The following is a 19,098-nucleotide window of genomic DNA, read 5'->3' as shown; positions in this document are numbered from 1 at the left end:
GGGGTGCAATTTTGGTCATTTTGGACCCATTTTGGGATAATAGGGCCGGGGGTGCGATTTTGTGTCATTTTGCACCCATTTTTGGATAAAAGGGCTGGGGGTGCGATTTTGGTCATTTTGGATCCATTTTGGGATAAAAGGGCCGGAGGTGCGATTTTGGTCATTTTGGACCCATTTTGGGGTATAAGGGCCGGGGGTGCAATTTTATTCATTTTGCACCCATTTCAGGATAAAAGGGCGGGGGTGACATTTTGGTCTTTTTGCACCCATTTCAGAATAAAAGGGCCGGGGGTGCTATTTTGGTCATTTTGCACCCATTTTTGGGATAAAATGGCCAGGGGTGCAATTTTGTGTCATTTTGGACCCATTTTGGGGTAAAAGGGCCGGGGGTGCAATTTTGGTCATTTTGGACCCATTTTGGGGGTAAAGGGGCCGGGGGTGCGATTCTGTGTCATTTTGCACCCATTTCAGGATAAAAGGGCTGGGGGTGCGATTTTGGTCATTTTGGACCCATTTTGGGGTAAAAGGGCCGGAGGTGCGATTTTGGCCATTTTGGATCCATTTTGGGGTAAAAGGGCCGGAGGTGCGATTTTGGTCATTTTGGACCCTTTTTGGGGTATAAGGGCCGGGGGTGCAATTTTATTAATTTTGCACCCATTTCAGGATAAAAGGGCGGGGGTGACATTTTGGTCATTTTGCACCCATTTCAGGATAAATGGGCCGGGGGTGCTATTTTGGTCATTTTGCACCCATTTTTGGGATAAAATGGCCAGGGGTGCAATTTTGGTCATTTTGGACCCATTTTGGGGTAAAAGGGTCGGGGTTGCAATTTTGGTCATTTTGGACCCATTTTGGGGTAAAGGGGCCGGGGGTGCGATTCTGTGTCATTTTGCACCCATTTCAGAATAAAAGGGCTGGGGGTGCGATTTTGGTCATTTTGGACCCATTTTGGGGTAAAAGGGCCGGAGGTGCGATTTTGGCCATTTTGGATCCATTTTGGGGTAAAAGGGCCGGAGGTGCGATTTTGGTCATTTTGGACCCTTTTTGGGGTATAAGGGCCGGGGGTGCAATTTTATTAATTTTGCACCCATTTCAGGATAAAAGGGCGGGGGTGACATTTTGGTCATTTTGCACCCATTTCAGGATAAATGGGCCGGGGGTGCTATTTTGGTCATTTTGCACCCATTTTTGGGATAAAATGGCCAGGGGTGCAATTTTGGTCATTTTGGACCCATTTTGGGGTAAAAGGGTCGGGGTTGCAATTTTGGTCATTTTGGACCCATTTTGGGGTAAAGGGGCCGGGGGTGCGATTCTGTGTCATTTTGCACCCATTTCAGAATAAAAGGGCTGGGGGTGCGATTTTGGTCATTTTGGACCCATTTTGGGGTAAAAGGGCCGGAGGTGCGATTTTGGCCATTTTGGATCCATTTTGGGGTAAAAGGGCCGGAGGTGCGATTTTGGTCATTTTGGACCCTTTTTGGGGTATAAGGGCCGGGGGTGCAATTTTATTAATTTTGCACCCATTTCAGGATAAAAGGGCGGGGGTGACATTTTGGTCATTTTGCACCCATTTCAGGATAAATGGGCCGGGGGTGCTATTTTGGTCATTTTGCACCCATTTTTGGGATAAAATGGCCAGGGGTGCAATTTTGGTCATTTTGGACCCATTTTGGGGTAAAAGGGTCGGGGTTGCAATTTTGGTCATTTTGGACCCATTTTGGGGTAAAGGGGCCGGGGGTGCGATTCTGTGTCATTTTGCACCCATTTCAGAATAAAAGGGCTGGGGGTGCGATTTTGGTCATTTTGGACCCATTTTGGGGTATAAGGGCCGGGGGTGCAATTTTATTCATTTTGCACCCGTTTCAGGATAAAAGGGTCAGGGGTGCGATTTTGGTAATTTTGCACCCATTTTTGGGATAAACGGGCCAGGGGTGTGATTGGTCATTTTGGACCCTTTTCAGGATAAAAGGGCCGGGGGTGCAATTTGTCATTTTTGACCCATTTTGGGATTAAAGGGCCGGGGGTGCGATTTTGTGTCATTTTGGACAAATTTCAGGATAAAAGGTTCGGGTGGTAAAATGTTGGTCATTTGACCCATTTCAGGATAAAAGGGCCAGGGGTGCAATTTATCATTTTGAACCCTTTTTATGGTAAAAGGGCCGGGGGTGCAATTTTGTTAATTTTGACCCATTTCAGCATAAAACGGCCGGGGGAGCGATTTTGGTCATTTTGGACCCATTTTGGGGTAAAAGGGCCGGGGATGCGATTTTGTGTCATTTTGCACCCATTTCAGGATAAAAATGTCGGGGGTGACATTTTGGCTATTTTGCACCCATTTCAGGATAAAGGGGCCGGGGGTGACATTTTGGTAATTTTGGGATAATAGGGCCGGGGGTGCGATTTTGTGTCATTTTGCACCCATTTCAGGATAAAAGGGCCTGGGGTGCGATCTTGGTCATTTTGCACCCATTTCGGGATAAAAGGGCCGGGGGTGCAATTTTGGTGATTTTGGACCCATTTCAGTATAAAAGGGCCGGGGTGCAATTTTGGTAATTTTAGACCCATTTTGGGATAAAAGGGCCAGGGGGTGCAATTTTGGTCATTTTGGACCCATTTTGAGGTAAAAGGGCCGGGGGTGCGATTTAGTGTCATTTTGCACCCATTTCAGGATAAAAGGGCGGGGGGGTGACATTTTGGTCATTTTGCACCCATTTCAGGATAAAAGAACCCGGAGTGCTATTTTGGTCATTTTGCATCCATTTTGGGATAAAATGGCCATGGGTGCAATTTTGGTCATTTTGGGGTAAAAGGGCCGGGGGTGCAATTTTGGTCATTTTGGACCCATTTTGGGGTAAAAGGGCCGGAGTGCAATTTTGGTCATTTTGGACCCATTTTGGGGTAAAAGGGCCGGGGGTGCAATTTTGGTAATTTTGGACCCATTTTGGGGTAAAGGGCCGGGGGTGCGATTTTGTGTCAATTTGCACCCATTTCAGGTTAAAAGGGCCTGGGGTGCGATCTTGGTCATTTTGCACCCATTTCAGGATAAAAGGGCCGGGGTGCAATTTTGGTCATTTTGGACCCATTTTGGGATAAAAGGGCCGGGGTGCAATTTTGGTCATTTTGGACCCATTTTGGGATAATAGGGCCGGGGGTGCGATTTTGTGTCATTTTGAACCCATTTCAGGATAAAAGAACCCGGGGTGCTATTTTGTGTCATTTTGCACCCATTTTGGGATAAAAGGGCCAGGGGTGCTATTTTGGTCATTTTGCACCCATTTTTGGATAAAAGGGCTGGGGGTGCAATTTTGGTCATTTTGGACCCATTTTGGGATAAAAGGGCCGGGGGTTCTATTTTGCACCCATTTTGGAATAAAAGGGCTGGGGGTGCAATTTTAGTCATTTTGAACCCATTTTGGGATAAAAGGGCAGGTGGTGCAATTTTGGGCATTTTGGACCCATTTCAAGATAAAAGGGCCGGGGTGCGATTTTGTGTAATTTTGCGCGCATTTCAGGATAAAAGGGCCGGGGGTGCGATTTTGGTCATTTTGCACCCATTTTGGGGTAAAAGGGCCGGACGTGCGATTTTGTGTCATTTTGCACCCATTTCAATATAAAAGGGCCGGGGGTGCAATCTTGGTAATTTTGGACCCATGTCAGGATAAAAGGGCTGGGGGTGCGATTTTGTGGCATTTTGCGCTCATTTCAGGATAAAAGGGCCGGGGGTGCAATTTTGGTCATTTTGGACCCATTTTGAGGTAAAAGGGTCGGGGGTGTGATTTTGTGTAATTTTGCACACATTTCAGGATAAAAGAGCCGGGGGTGTTATTTTGGTCATTGTGCACCCATTTTTGGGATAAAATGGCCAGGGGTGCAATTTTCGTCATTTTGGACCCATTTTGGGGTAAAAGGGCCGGAGGTGCGATTTTGGTCATTTTAGACCCATTTTGGGGTAAAAGGGCCGGAGGTGCGATTTTGGTCATTTTGGATCCATTTTGGGATAAAAGGACCGGAGGTGCGATTTTGGTCATTTTAGACCCATTTTGGGGTATAAGGGCCGGGGGTGCAATTTTATTCATTTTGCACCCATTTGAGGATAAAAGGGTCAGGGGTGCGATTTTGGTCATTTTGCACCCATTTTTGGGATAAACGGGCCAGGGGTGTGATTGGTCATTTTGGACCCTTTTCAGGATAAAAGGGCCGGGGGTGCAATTTGTCTTTTTTGACCCATTTTGGGATTAAAGGGCCGGGGGTGCGATTTTCTGTCATTTTGGACAAATTTCAGGATAAAAGGTTCGGGTGGTAAAATGTTGGTCATTTGACCCATTTCAGGATAAAAGGGCCAGGGGTGCAATTTATCATTTTGAACCCTTTTTATGGTAAAAGGGCCGGGGGTGCAATTTTGTTAATTTTGACCCATTTCAGCATAAAACGGCCGGGGGAGCGATTTTGGTCATTTTGGACCCATTTTGGGGTAAAAGGGCCGGGGATGCGATTTTGTGTCATTTTGCACCCATTTCAGGATAAAAGTGTCGGGGGTGACATTTTGGTTATTTTGCACCCATTTCAGGATAAAGGGGCCGGGGGTGCAATTTTGGTAATTTTGGGATAATAGGGCCGGGGGTGCGATTTTGTGTCATTTTGCACCCATTTCAGGATAAAAGGGCCTGGGGTGCGATCTTGGTCATTTTGCACCCATTTCGGGATAAAAGGGCCGAGGGTGCAATTTTGGTGATTTTGGACCCATTTCAGTATAAAAGGGCCGGGGTGCAATTTTGGTAATTTTAGACCCATTTTGGGATAAAAGGGCCAGCGGGTGCAATTTTGGTCATTTTGGACCCATTTTGAGGTAAAAGGCCCGGGGGTGCGATTTAGTGTCATTTTGCACCCATTTCAGGATAAAAGGGCGGGGGGTGACATTTTGGTCATTTTGCACCCATTTCAGGATAAAAGAACCCGGAGTGCTATTTTGGTCATTTTGCGTCCATTTTGGGATAAAATGGCCATGGGTGCAATTTTGGTCATTTTGGGGTAAAAGGGCCGGGGGTGCAATTTTGGTCATTTTGGACCCATTTTGGACCCATTTTGGGGTAAAAGGGCCGGAGTGCAATTCTGGTCATTTTGGACCCATTTTGGGGTAAAAGGGCCGGGGGTGCAATTTTGGTAATTTTGTACCCATTTTGGGGTAAAGGGGCCGGGGGTGCGATTTTGTGTCAATTTGCACCCATTTCAGGTTAAAAGGGCCTGGGGTGCGATCTTGGTCATTTTGCACCCATTTCAGGATAAAAGGGCCGGGGGTGCAATTTTGGTCATTTTGGACCCATTTTGGGATAAAAGGGCCGGGGTGCAATTTTGGTCATTTTGGACCCATTTTGGGATAATAGGGCCGGGGGTGCGATTTTGTGTCATTTTGCACCCATTTCAGGATAAAAGAACCCGGGGTGCTATTTTGTGTCATTTTGCACCCATTTTGGGATAAAAGGGCCAGGGGTGCAATTTTGTGTCATTTTGGACCCATTTCGGGATAAAAGGGCCGGGGGTGCAATTTTGTGTCATTTTGGACCCATTTTGGGGTATAAGGGCCGGGGGTGCAATTTTATTCATTTTGCACCCATTTCAGGATAAAAGGGCGGGGGTGACATTTTGGTCATTTTGCACCCATTTCAGGATAAAAGGGCCGGGGGTGCTATTTTGGTCATTTTGCACCCATTTTTGGGATAAAATGGCCAGGGGTGCAATTTTGGTCATTTTGGACCCATTTTGGGGTAAAAGGGCCGGGGATGCAATTTTGGTCATTTTGGACCCATTTTGGGGTAAAGGGGCCGGGGGTGCGATTCTGTGTCATTTTGCACCCATTTCAGAATAAAAGGGCTGGGGGTGCGATTTTGGTCATTTTGGACCCATTTTGGGGTATAAGGGCCGGGGGTGCAATTTTATTCATTTTGCACCCATTTCAGGATAAAAGGGTCAGGGGTGCGATTTTGGTCATTTTGCACCCATTTTTGGGATAAACGGGCCAGGGGTGTGATTGGTCATTTTGGACCCTTTTCAGGATAAATGGGCCGGGGGTGCAATTTGTCATTTTTGACCCATTTTGGGATTAAAGGGCCGGGGGTGCGATTTTGTGTCATTTTGGACAAATTTCAGGATAAAAGGTTCGGGTAGTAAAATGTTGGTCATTTGACCCATTTCAGGATAAAAGGGCCAGGGGTGCAATTTATCATTTTGAACCCTTTTTATGGTAAAAGGGCCGGGGGTGCAATTTTGTTAATTTTGACCCATTTCAGCATAAAACGGCCGGGGGAGCGATTTTGGTCATTTTGGACCCATTTTGGGGTAAAAGGGCCGGGGATGCGATTTTGTGTCATTTTGCACCCATTTCAGGATAAAAGTGTCGGGGGTGACATTTTGGTTATTTTGCACCCATTTCAGGATAAAGGGGCCGGGGGTGCAATTTTGGTAATTTTGGGATAATAGGGCCGGGGGTGCGATTTTGTGTCATTTTGCACCCATTTCAGGATAAAAGGGCCTGGGGTGCGATCTTGGTCATTTTTGCACCCATTTCGGGATAAAAGGGCCGGGGGTGCAATTTTGGGTGATTTTTGGACCCATTTCAGTATAAAATGACCAAAATTGGCACCCCCCTGGCCCTTTTATCCAAAAATGGGTCTTAAAATTACCAAAATGGCACCCCGTTTGGGCCCATTTTGAGGTAAAAGGGCCGGGGGTGCGATTTTGTGTCATTTTGCACCCATTTCAGGATAAAAGTGTCGGGGGTGACATTTTGGTTATTTTGCACCCATTTCAGGATAAAGGGGCCGGGGGTGCAATTTTGGTAATTTTGGGATAATAGGGCCGGGGGTGCGATTTTGTGTCATTTTGCACCCATTTCAGGATAAAAGGGCCTGGGGTGCGATCTTGGTCATTTTGCACCCATTTCGGGATAAAAGGGCCGGGGGTGCAATTTTGGTGATTTTGGACCCATTTCAGTATAAAAGGGCCGGGGTGCAATTTTGGTAATTTTAGACCCATTTTGGGATAAAAGGGCCAGGGGGTGCAATTTTGGTCATTTTGGGCCCATTTTGAGGTAAAAGGGCCGGGGGTGCGATTTAGTGTCATTTTGCACCCATTTCAGGATAAAAGGGCGGGGGGGTGACATTTTGGTCATTTTGCACCCATTTCAGGATAAAAGAACCCGGAGTGCTATTTTGGTCATTTTGCATCCATTTTGGGATAAAATGGCCATGGGTGCAATTTTGGTCATTTTGGGGTAAAAGGGCCGGGGGTGCAATTTTGGTCATTTTGGACCCATTTTGGGGTAAAAGGGCCGGAGTGCAATTCTGGTCATTTTGGACCCATTTTGGGGTAAAAGGGCCAGGGGTGCAATTTTGGTAATTTTGGACCCATTTTGGGGTAAAGGGGCCGGGGGTGCGATTTTGTGTCAATTTGGACCCATTTCAGGTTAAAAGGGCCTGGGGTGCGATCTTGGTCATTTTGCACCCATTTCAAGATAAAAGGGCCGGGGGTGCAATTTTGGTCATTTTGGACCCATTTTGGGATAAAAGGGCCGGGGTGCAATTTTGGTCATTTTGGACCCATTTTGGGATAATAGGGCCGGGGGTGCGATTTTGTGTCATTTTGCACCCATTTCAGGATAAAAGAACCCGGGGTGCTATTTTGTGTCATTTTGCACCCATTTTGGGATAAAAGGGCCAGGGGTGCAATTTTGTGTCATTTTGGACCCATTTTGGGATAAAAGGGCCGGGGGTGCTATTTTGGTCATTTTGCACCCATTTTTGGATAAAAGGGCTGGGGGTGCAATTTTGGTCATTTTGGACCCATTTTGGGATAAAAGGGCCGGGGGTGCTATTTTGCACCCATTTTGGAATAAAAGGGCTGGGGGTGCAAATTTTAGTCATTTTGAACCCATTTTGGGATAAAAGGGCCAGGGGTGCAATTTTGTGTCATTTTGGACCCATTTTGGGGTAAAAGGGTAGGGGGTGCGATTTTATGTCATTTTGGACCCTCTTTGGGTTAAAAGGGCAGGGGGTGCAATTTTGGGCATTTTGGACCCATTTCAAGATAAAAGGGCCGGGGTGCGATTTTGTGTAATTTTGCGCGCATTTCAGGATAAAAGGGCCGGGGGTGCGATTTTGGTCATTTTTCACCCATTTTGGGGTAAAAGGGCCGGGGGTGCGATTTTGTGTCATTTTGCACCCATTTCAATATAAAAGGGCCGGGGGTGCAATCTTGGTAATTTTGGACCCATGTCAGGATAAAAGGGCTGGGGGTGCGATTTTGTGGCATTTTGCACCCATTTCAGGATAAAAGGGCCAGGGGGTGCAATTTTGGTCATTTTTGACCCATTTTGAGGTAAAAGGGTCGGGGGTGTGATTTTGTGTAATTTTGCACACATTTCAGGATAAAAGAGCCCGGGGTGTTATTTTGGTCATTGTGCACCCATTTTTGGGATAAAATGGCCAGGGGTGCAATTTTCGTCATTTTGGACCCATTTTGGGGTAAAAGGGCCGGAGGTGCGATTTTGGTAATTTTGGACCCATTTTGGGGTAAAAGGGCCGGAGGTGGAATTTTGGTCATTTTGGATCCATTTTGGGGTAAAAGGGCCGGAGGTGCGATTTTGGTCATTTTGGACCCATTTTGGGGTATAAGGGCCGGGGGTGCAATTTTATTCATTTTGCACCCATTTCAGGATAAAAGGGCGGGGGTGACATTTTGGTCATTTTGCACCCATTTCAGGATAAAAGGGCCGGGGGTGCTATTTTGGTCATTTTGCACCCATTTTTGGGATAAAATGGCCAGGGTTGCAATTTTGGTCATTTTGGACCCATTTTGGGGTAAATGGGCCGGGGGTGCAATTTTGGTCATTTTGGACCCATTTTGGGGTAAAGGGGCCGGGGGGGCGATTCTGTGTCATTTTGCACCCATTTCAGAATAAAAGGGCTGGGGGTGCGATTTTGGTCATTTTGGACCCATTTTGGGGTATAAGGGCCGGGGGTGCAATTTTATTCATTTTGCACCCATTTCAGGATAAAAGGGTCAGGGGTGCGATTTTGGTCATTTTGCACCCATTTTTGGGATAAACGGGCCAGGGGTGTGATTGGTCATTTTGGACCCTTTTCAGGATAAAAGGGCCGGGGGTGCAATTTGTCATTTTTGACCTATTTTGGGATTAAAGGGCCGGGGGTGCGATTTTGTGTCATTTTGGACAAATTTCAGGATAAAAGGTTCGGGTGGTAATATGTTGGTCATTTGACCCATTTCAGGATAAAAGGGCCAGGGGTGCAATTTATCATTTTGAACCCTTTTTATGGTAAAAGGGCCGGGGGTGCAATTTTGTTAATTTTGACCCATTTCAGCATAAAACGGCCGGGGGAGCGATTTTGGTCATTTTGGACCCATTTTGGGGTAAAAAGGCCGGGGATGCGATTTTGTGTCATTTTGCACCCATTTCAGGATAAAAGTGTCGGGGGTGACATTTTGGCTATTTTGCACCCATTTCAGGATAAAGGGGCCGGGGGTGCAATTTTGGTAATTTTGGACCCATTTTGGGATAATAGGGCCGGGGGTGCGATTTTGTGTCATTTTGCACCCATTTCAGGATAAAAGGGCCTGGGGTGCGATCTTGGTCATTTTGCACCCATTTCGGGATAAAAGGGCTGGGGGTGCTATTTTGGTCATTTTGCATCCATTTTGGGATAAAATGGCCATGGGTGCAATTTTGGTCATTTTGGGGTAAAAGGGCCGGGGGTTCAATTTTGGTCATTTTGGACCCATTTTGGGGTAAAAGGGCCAGGGGTGCAATTTTGGACCCATTTTGGGGTAAAGGGGCCGGGGGTGCGATTTTGTGTCATTTTGCACGCATTTCAGGATAAAAGGGTCAGGGGTGCGATTTTGGTCATTTTGCACCCATTTTTGGGATAAAAGGGCCAGGGGTGTGATTGGTCATTTTGGACCCTTTTCAGGATAAAAGGGCTGGGGGTGCAATTTGTCATTTTTGACCTATTTTGGGATTAAAGGGCCGGGGGTGCGATTTTGTGTCATTTTGGACAAATTTCAGGATAAAAGGTTCGGGTGGTAATATGTTGGTCATTTGACCCATTTCAGGATAAAAGGGCCAGGGGTGCAATTTATCATTTTGAACCCTTTTTATGGTAAAAGGGCCGGGGGTGCAATTTTGTTAATTTTGACCCATTTCAGCATAAAACGGCCGGGGGAGCGATTTTGGTCATTTTGGACCCATTTTGGGGTAAAAAGGCCGGGGATGCGATTTTGTGTCATTTTGCACCCATTTCAGGATAAAAGTGTCGGGGGTGACATTTTGGCTATTTTGCACCCATTTCAGGATAAAGGGGCCGGGGGTGCAATTTTGGTAATTTTGGACCCATTTTGGGATAATAGGGCCGGGGGTGCGATTTTGTGTCATTTTGCACCCATTTCAGGATAAAAGAACCCGGGGTGCTATTTTGTGTCATTTTGCACCCATTTTGGGATAAAAGGGCCAGGGGTGCAATTTTGTGTCATTTTGGACCCATTTCGGGATAAAAGGGCCGGGGGTGCAATTTTGTGTCATTTTGGACCCATTTTGGGGTATAAGGGCCGGGGGTGCAATTTTATTCATTTTGCACCCATTTCAGGATAAAAGGGCGGGGGTGACATTTTGGTCATTTTGCACCCATTTCAGGATAAAAGGGCCGGGGGTGCTATTTTGGTCATTTTGCACCCATTTTTGGGATAAAATGGCCAGGGGTGCAATTTTGGTCATTTTGGACCCATTTTGGGGTAAAAGGGCCGGGGATGCAATTTTGGTCATTTTGGACCCATTTTGGGGTAAAGGGGCCGGGGGTGCGATTCTGTGTCATTTTGCACCCATTTCAGAATAAAAGGGCTGGGGGTGCGATTTTGGTCATTTTGGACCCATTTTGGGGTATAAGGGCCGGGGGTGCAATTTTATTCATTTTGCACCCATTTCAGGATAAAAGGGTCAGGGGTGCGATTTTGGTCATTTTGCACCCATTTTTGGGATAAACGGGCCAGGGGTGTGATTGGTCATTTTGGACCCTTTTCAGGATAAATGGGCCGGGGGTGCAATTTGTCATTTTTGACCCATTTTGGGATTAAAGGGCCGGGGGTGCGATTTTGTGTCATTTTGGACAAATTTCAGGATAAAAGGTTCGGGTAGTAAAATGTTGGTCATTTGACCCATTTCAGGATAAAAGGGCCAGGGGTGCAATTTATCATTTTGAACCCTTTTTATGGTAAAAGGGCCGGGGGTGCAATTTTGTTAATTTTGACCCATTTCAGCATAAAACGGCCGGGGGAGCGATTTTGGTCATTTTGGACCCATTTTGGGGTAAAAGGGCCGGGGATGCGATTTTGTGTCATTTTGCACCCATTTCAGGATAAAAGTGTCGGGGGTGACATTTTGGTTATTTTGCACCCATTTCAGGATAAAGGGGCCGGGGGTGCAATTTTGGTAATTTTGGGATAATAGGGCCGGGGGTGCGATTTTGTGTCATTTTGCACCCATTTCAGGATAAAAGGGCCTGGGGTGCGATCTTGGTCATTTTGCACCCATTTCGGGATAAAAGGGCCGGGGGTGCAATTTTGGTGATTTTGGACCCATTTCAGTATAAAAGGGCCGGGGTGCAATTTTGGTAATTTTAGACCCATTTTGGGATAAAAGGGCCAGGGGGTGCAATTTTGGTCATTTTGGGCCCATTTTGAGGTAAAAGGGCCGGGGGTGCGATTTTGTGTCATTTTGCACCCATTTCAGGATAAAAGTGTCGGGGGTGACATTTTGGTTATTTTGCACCCATTTCAGGATAAAGGGGCCGGGGGTGCAATTTTGGTAATTTTGGGATAATAGGGCCGGGGGTGCGATTTTGTGTCATTTTGCACCCATTTCAGGATAAAAGGGCCTGGGGTGCGATCTTGGTCATTTTGCACCCATTTCGGGATAAAAGGGCCGGGGGTGCAATTTTGGTGATTTTGGACCCATTTCAGTATAAAAGGGCCGGGGTGCAATTTTGGTAATTTTAGACCCATTTTGGGATAAAAGGGCCAGGGGGTGCAATTTTGGTCATTTTGGGCCCATTTTGAGGTAAAAGGGCCGGGGGTGCGATTTAGTGTCATTTTGCACCCATTTCAGGATAAAAGGGCGGGGGGGTGACATTTTGGTCATTTTGCACCCATTTCAGGATAAAAGAACCCGGAGTGCTATTTTGGTCATTTTGCATCCATTTTGGGATAAAATGGCCATGGGTGCAATTTTGGTCATTTTGGGGTAAAAGGGCCGGGGGTGCAATTTTGGTCATTTTGGACCCATTTTGGGGTAAAAGGGCCGGAGTGCAATTCTGGTCATTTTGGACCCATTTTGGGGTAAAAGGGCCAGGGGTGCAATTTTGGTAATTTTGGACCCATTTTGGGGTAAAGGGGCCGGGGGTGCGATTTTGTGTCAATTTGGACCCATTTCAGGTTAAAAGGGCCTGGGGTGCGATCTTGGTCATTTTGCACCCATTTCAAGATAAAAGGGCCGGGGGTGCAATTTTGGTCATTTTGGACCCATTTTGGGATAAAAGGGCCGGGGTGCAATTTTGGTCATTTTGGACCCATTTTGGGATAATAGGGCCGGGGGTGCGATTTTGTGTCATTTTGCACCCATTTCAGGATAAAAGAACCCGGGGTGCTATTTTGTGTCATTTTGCACCCATTTTGGGATAAAAGGGCCAGGGGTGCAATTTTGTGTCATTTTGGACCCATTTTGGGATAAAAGGGCCGGGGGTGCTATTTTGGTCATTTTGCACCCATTTTTGGATAAAAGGGCTGGGGGTGCAATTTTGGTCATTTTGGACCCATTTTGGGATAAAAGGGCCGGGGGTGCTATTTTGCACCCATTTTGGAATAAAAGGGCTGGGGGTGCAAATTTTAGTCATTTTGAACCCATTTTGGGATAAAAGGGCCAGGGGTGCAATTTTGTGTCATTTTGGACCCATTTTGGGGTAAAAGGGTAGGGGGTGCGATTTTATGTCATTTTGGACCCTCTTTGGGTTAAAAGGGCAGGGGGTGCAATTTTGGGCATTTTGGACCCATTTCAAGATAAAAGGGCCGGGGTGCGATTTTGTGTAATTTTGCGCGCATTTCAGGATAAAAGGGCCGGGGGTGCGATTTTGGTCATTTTTCACCCATTTTGGGGTAAAAGGGCCGGGGGTGCGATTTTGTGTCATTTTGCACCCATTTCAATATAAAAGGGCCGGGGGTGCAATCTTGGTAATTTTGGACCCATGTCAGGATAAAAGGGCTGGGGGTGCGATTTTGTGGCATTTTGCACCCATTTCAGGATAAAAGGGCCAGGGGGTGCAATTTTGGTCATTTTTGACCCATTTTGAGGTAAAAGGGTCGGGGGTGTGATTTTGTGTAATTTTGCACACATTTCAGGATAAAAGAGCCCGGGGTGTTATTTTGGTCATTGTGCACCCATTTTTGGGATAAAATGGCCAGGGGTGCAATTTTCGTCATTTTGGACCCATTTTGGGGTAAAAGGGCCGGAGGTGCGATTTTGGTAATTTTGGACCCATTTTGGGGTAAAAGGGCCGGAGGTGGAATTTTGGTCATTTTGGATCCATTTTGGGGTAAAAGGGCCGGAGGTGCGATTTTGGTCATTTTGGACCCATTTTGGGGTATAAGGGCCGGGGGTGCAATTTTATTCATTTTGCACCCATTTCAGGATAAAAGGGCGGGGGTGACATTTTGGTCATTTTGCACCCATTTCAGGATAAAAGGGCCGGGGGTGCTATTTTGGTCATTTTGCACCCATTTTTGGGATAAAATGGCCAGGGTTGCAATTTTGGTCATTTTGGACCCATTTTGGGGTAAATGGGCCGGGGGTGCAATTTTGGTCATTTTGGACCCATTTTGGGGTAAAGGGGCCGGGGGGGCGATTCTGTGTCATTTTGCACCCATTTCAGAATAAAAGGGCTGGGGGTGCGATTTTGGTCATTTTGGACCCATTTTGGGGTATAAGGGCCGGGGGTGCAATTTTATTCATTTTGCACCCATTTCAGGATAAAAGGGTCAGGGGTGCGATTTTGGTCATTTTGCACCCATTTTTGGGATAAACGGGCCAGGGGTGTGATTGGTCATTTTGGACCCTTTTCAGGATAAAAGGGCCGGGGGTGCAATTTGTCATTTTTGACCTATTTTGGGATTAAAGGGCCGGGGGTGCGATTTTGTGTCATTTTGGACAAATTTCAGGATAAAAGGTTCGGGTGGTAATATGTTGGTCATTTGACCCATTTCAGGATAAAAGGGCCAGGGGTGCAATTTATCATTTTGAACCCTTTTTATGGTAAAAGGGCCGGGGGTGCAATTTTGTTAATTTTGACCCATTTCAGCATAAAACGGCCGGGGGAGCGATTTTGGTCATTTTGGACCCATTTTGGGGTAAAAAGGCCGGGGATGCGATTTTGTGTCATTTTGCACCCATTTCAGGATAAAAGTGTCGGGGGTGACATTTTGGCTATTTTGCACCCATTTCAGGATAAAGGGGCCGGGGGTGCAATTTTGGTAATTTTGGACCCATTTTGGGATAATAGGGCCGGGGGTGCGATTTTGTGTCATTTTGCACCCATTTCAGGATAAAAGGGCCTGGGGTGCGATCTTGGTCATTTTGCACCCATTTCGGGATAAAAGGGCTGGGGGTGCTATTTTGGTCATTTTGCATCCATTTTGGGATAAAATGGCCATGGGTGCAATTTTGGTCATTTTGGGGTAAAAGGGCCGGGGGTTCAATTTTGGTCATTTTGGACCCATTTTGGGGTAAAAGGGCCAGGGGTGCAATTTTGGACCCATTTTGGGGTAAAGGGGCCGGGGGTGCGATTTTGTGTCATTTTGCACGCATTTCAGGATAAAAGGGTCAGGGGTGCGATTTTGGTCATTTTGCACCCATTTTTGGGATAAAAGGGCCAGGGGTGTGATTGGTCATTTTGGACCCTTTTCAGGATAAAAGGGCTGGGGGTGCAATTTGTCATTTTTGACCTATTTTGGGATTAAAGGGCCGGGGGTGCGATTTTGTGTCATTTTGGACAAATTTCAGGATAAAAGGTTCGGGTGGTAATATGTTGGTCATTTGACCCATTTCAGGATAAAAGGGCCAGGGGTGCAATTTATCATTTTGAACCCTTTTTATGGTAAAAGGGCCGGGGGTGCAATTTTGTTAATTTTGACCCATTTCAGCATAAAACGGCCGGGGGAGCGATTTTGGTCATTTTGGACCCATTTTGGGGTAAAAAGGCCGGGGATGCGATTTTGTGTCATTTTGCACCCATTTCAGGATAAAAGTGTCGGGGGTGACATTTTGGCTATTTTGCACCCATTTCAGGATAAAGGGGCCGGGGGTGCAATTTTGGTAATTTTGGACCCATTTTGGGATAATAGGGCCGGGGGTGCGATTTTGTCTCATTTTGCACCCATTTCAGGATAAAAGGGCCTGGGGTGCGATCTTGGTCATTTTGCACCCATTTCGGGATAAAAGGGCTGGGGGTGCTATTTTGGTCATTTTGCATCCATTTTGGGATAAAATGGCCATGGGTGCAATTTTGGTCATTTTGGGGTAAAAGGGCCGGGGGTTCAATTTTGGTCATTTTGGACCCATTTTGGGGTAAAAGGGCCAGGGGTGCAATTTTGGACCCATTTTGGGGTAAAGGGGCCGGGGGTGCGATTTTGTGTCATTTTGCACCCATTTCAGGATAAAAGGGTCAGGGGTGCGATTTTGGTCATTTTGCACCCATTTTTGGGATAAAAGGGCCAGGGGTGTGATTGGTCATTTTGGACCCTTTTCAGGATAAAAGGGCCGGGGGTGCAATTTGTCATTTTTGACCCATTTTGGGATTAAAGGGCCGGGGGTGCGATTTTGTGTCATTTTGGACAAATTTCAGGATAAAAGGTTCGGGTAGTAAAATGTTGGTCATTTGACCCATTTCAGGATAAAAGGGCCAGGGGTGCAATTTATCATTTTGAACCCTTTTTATGGTAAAAGGGCCGGGGGTGCAATTTTGTTAATTTTGACCCATTTCAGCATAAAACGGCCGGGGGAGCGATTTTGGTCATTTTGGACCCATTTTGGGGTAAAAGGGCCGGGGATGCGATTTTGTGTCATTTTGCACCCATTTCAGGATAAAAGTGTCGGGGGTGACATTTTGGTTATTTTGCACCCATTTCAGGATAAAGGGGCCGGGGGTGCAATTTTGGTAATTTTGGGATAATAGGGCCGGGGGTGCGATTTTGTGTCATTTTGCACCCATTTCAGGATAAAAGGGCCTGGGGTGCGATCTTGGTCATTTTGCACCCATTTCGGGATAAAAGGGCCGGGGGTGCAATTTTGGTGATTTTGGACCCATTTCAGTATAAAAGGGCCGGGGTGCAATTTTGGTAATTTTAGACCCATTTTGGGATAAAAGGGCCAGGGGGTGCAATTTTGGTCATTTTGGGCCCATTTTGAGGTAAAAGGGCCGGGGGTGCGATTTTGTGTCATTTTGCACCCATTTCAGGATAAAAGTGTCGGGGGTGACATTTTGGTTATTTTGCACCCATTTCAGGATAAAGGGGCCGGGGGTGCAATTTTGGTAATTTTGGGATAATAGGGCCGGGGGTGCGATTTTGTGTCATTTTGCACCCATTTCAGGATAAAAGGGCCTGGGGTGCGATCTTGGTCATTTTGCACCCATTTCGGGATAAAAGGGCCGGGGGTGCAATTTTGGTGATTTTGGACCCATTTCAGTATAAAAGGGCCGGGGTGCAATTTTGGTAATTTTAGACCCATTTTGGGATAAAAGGGCCAGGGGGTGCAATTTTGGTCATTTTGGGCCCATTTTGAGGTAAAAGGGCCGGGGGTGCGATTTAGTGTCATTTTGCACCCATTTCAGGATAAAAGGGCGGGGGGGTGACATTTTGGTCATTTTGCACCCATTTCAGGATAAAAGAACCCGGAGTGCTATTTTGGTCATTTTGCATCCATTTTGGGATAAAATGGCCATGGGTGCAATTTTGGTCATTTTGGGGTAAAAGGGCCGGGGGTGCAATTTTGGTCATTTTGGACCCATTTTGGGGTAAAAGGGCCGGAGTGCAATTCTGGTCATTTTGGACCCATTTTGGGGTAAAAGGGCCAGGGGTGCAATTTTGGTAATTTTGGACCCATTTTGGGGTAAAGGGGCCGGGGGTGCGATTTTGTGTCAATTTGGACCCATTTCAGGTTAAAAGGGCCTGGGGTGCGATCTTGGTCATTTTGCACCCATTTCAAGATAAAAGGGCCGGGGGTGCAATTTTGGTCATTTTGGACCCATTTTGGGATAAAAGGGCCGGGGTGCAATTTTGGTCATTTTGGACCCATTTTGGGATAATAGGGCCGGGGGTGCGATTTTGTGTCATTTTGCACCCATTTCAGGATAAAAGAACCCGGGGTGCTATTTTGTGTCATTTTGCACCCATTTTGGGATAAAAGGGCCAGGGGTGCAATTTTGTGTCATTTTGGACCCATTTTGGGATAAAAGGGCCGGGGGTGCTATTTTGGTCATTTTGCACCCATTTTTGGATAAAAGGGCTGGGGGTGCAATTTTGGTCATTTTGGACCCATTTTGGGATAAAAGGGCCGGGGGTGCTATTTTGCACCCATTTTGGAATAAAAGGGCTGGGGGTGCAAATTTTAGTCATTTTGAACCCATTTTGGGATAAAAGGGCCAGGGGTGCAATTTTGTGTCATTTTGGACCCATTTTGGGGTAAAAGGGTAGGGGGTGCGATTTTATGTCATTTTGGACCCTCTTTGGGTTAAAAGGGCAGGGGGTGCAATTTTGGGCATTTTGGACCCATTTCAAGATAAAAGGGCCGGGGTGCGATTTTGTGTAATTTTGCGCGCATTTCAGGATAAAAGGGCCGGGGGTGCGATTTTGGTCATTTTTCACCCATTTTGGGGTAAAAGGGCCGGGGGTGCGATTTTGTGTCATTTTGCACCCATTTCAATATAAAAGGGCCGGGGGTGCAATCTTGGTAATTTTGGACCCATGTCAGGATAAAAGGGCTGGGGGTGCGATTTTGTGGCATTTTGCACCCATTTCAGGATAAAAGGGCCAGGGGGTGCAATTTTGGTCATTTTTGACCCATTTTGAGGTAAAAGGGTCGGGGGTGTGATTTTGTGTAATTTTGCACACATTTCAGGATAAAAGAGCCCGGGGTGTTATTTTGGTCATTGTGCACCCATTTTTGGGATAAAATGGCCAGGGGTGCAATTTTTGTCATTTTGGACCCATTTTGGGGTAAAAGGGCCGGAGGTGCGATTTTGGTAATTTTGGACCCATTTTGGGGTAAAAGGGCCGGAGGTGGAATTTTGGTCATTTTGGATCCATTTTGGGGTAAAAGGGCCGGAGGTGCGATTTTGGTCATTTTGGACCCATTTTGGGGTATAAGGGCCGGGGGTGCAATTTTATTCATTTTGCACCCATTTCAGGATAAAAGGGCGGGGGTGACATTTTGGTCATTTTGCACCCATTTCAGGATAAAAGGGCCGGGGGTGCTATTTTGGTCATTTTGCACCCATTTTTGGGATAAAATGGCCAGGGTTGCAATTTTGGTCATTTTGGACCCATTTTGGGGTAAATGGGCCGGGGGTGCAATTTTGGTCATTTTGGACCCATTTTGGGGTAAAGGGGCCGGGGGGGCGATTCTGTGTCATTTTGCACCCATTTCAGAATAAAAGGGCTGGGGGTGCGATTTTGGTCATTTTGGACCCATTTTGGGGTATAAGGGCCGGGGGTGCAATTTTATTCATTTTGCACCCATTTCAGGATAAAAGGGTCAGGGGTGCGATTTTGGTCATTTTGCACCCATTTTTGGGATAAACGGGCCAGGGGTGTGATTGGTCATTTTGGACCCTTTTCAGGATAAAAGGGCCGGGGGTGCAATTTGTCATTTTTGACCTATTTTGGGATTAAAGGGCCGGGGGTGCGATTTTGTGTCATTTTGGACAAATTTCAGGATAAAAGGTTCGGGTGGTAATATGTTGGTCATTTGACCCATTTCAGGATAAAAGGGCC

The sequence above is a fragment of the Lithobates pipiens genome, unplaced genomic scaffold (assembly GCF_037356315.1).
Source record: "Lithobates pipiens isolate NorthernLeopardFrog02 unplaced genomic scaffold, aLitPip1_a1.2 Scaffold_25, whole genome shotgun sequence".
Classification (NCBI taxonomy): domain Eukaryota; kingdom Metazoa; phylum Chordata; class Amphibia; order Anura; family Ranidae; genus Lithobates; species Lithobates pipiens.
This window is presented reverse-complemented; position numbering follows the sequence as displayed.